Raw genomic sequence first — 1590 nt, forward strand, 5'->3', positions numbered from 1 at the left:
ATTGCAGCAGCTCATCTTGCTGACAACGACACAACGCCACCACACAGCCTCTGGGTTTCACCAGACTGAGCAACCGAACGCCATCAAATCCACATCTGCTCAGTCGCGCTCTCTGAGCCTGCTCCCATATGCTTTTCCTCTGTGAGTGTGTGTTTGCGTACACACGTGTGTTTCTTTTTGCACAACAGAAATGAATCTCCCCTGCTGTTGGAATAGCTGATGGATTTTTCTTGCTTTCCTCTGCTTCCCCTAGTTTGCTTGTTTTCAGAGGTGCAGTCTCTTCACTCCTGAAACAGATGAGTGAGTAGTTTCTTACAGCAGTGTGAGAGGAGTTTTAAGGATGGCTTAGCCGTAGTTATTTCTTATCAGAAGTGCGTACCTTACTCATGCTTTTGTTTTGGAAACAATGCTGAACATGCCTGTGAATCTCAAGTGCCACTCCTGTTAATTTATTTTCTCTGTGTATTCTTCATGGCTTTCTCATTTGTATCAAACGTGATGAGACTGTAATGACATCACTCTCACATTCACACATTAGAATCCGACAGTGTGGAGTTGCATTTGAGCGTGGGTTTGTGTGTGGGTTTGTGCTTGTCAGGTTATACCCATATTCCAAATATATTTTCTATTAAAATTTAATTTAATTTCAAATTAAAATAAATAATTTACCCAGTTCTATTGTCATTGTCTTTCCCTCATGCCATTCTGAAACCTAATGACTTCCTTCCATGAAGCGTAAAAAGCAGTAACATTCCATGGAAAGAGAATGTTATTGCGCTTTTCATACAATGAAAGTGAATGATTATGTCAAAGAAAGAAATCATACCAAGAAGCATTATAAGAAGTTTATACTGTACTGTACACTACATTGACTCATGAATATGCAAATCAGATTTGGAGGGGAATGTTTTTCTGTGAATAGTAACTTAAAAATTTTAGTTAATTTCTCTCGAAGTTTTATTTTGATTGTTATAACATAATTTATTTTTATTTTACATTTTTATTACTGAATTTAAAAAAATTCACCTCACAAAAAGTTATCTTACATTGACCCCAGTTATGGAAACCCTGTATTGTAATGTTTAATGCACTTCATATTTTTTAAATGTAATATATTTTCTTTCTCTCTCCCTTTTTATACCAATATGGTCCATTTAATAGTAAGTTTAAAACAAGTTTGGTCAAAAAAAAAAGTATTCCTTTTGGATACATGGTCGCATCATTATTTTTCTAATCTGTGATGTATTCAGGATGGAGTTGGTACAGAATGCTTGTGAAGTAAGAGCTGTTTTCCGGTCCCCATTAGTAAACACTGCTCTCTCTCCCTAAGATCCACTTTGCCTCTGATTAAAGCATTCACTCAAAATCTCAGGGCTCTGGCCTCCAACTGAGATTTCTGTTCATTAATTAAAGCCTTAACGTAATTAATTACCACCCAAATGAGAATTCAGGGCTTGTTTGTTAAAACCCAAATGCGGAAGAATTTCTGCTTGTTTAAAAGCACTTCATTTGGAAGCCAATGAAGAGGCTGTTTAGAGCTGGGTTCTCTTTAGCGTTCCTACAACAAAACAGCATGCCATGCATGCTTAG

This window comes from Carassius auratus, unplaced genomic scaffold, assembly GCF_003368295.1.
Source record: "Carassius auratus strain Wakin unplaced genomic scaffold, ASM336829v1 scaf_tig00042569, whole genome shotgun sequence".
Classification (NCBI taxonomy): Eukaryota; Metazoa; Chordata; class Actinopteri; order Cypriniformes; family Cyprinidae; genus Carassius; species Carassius auratus.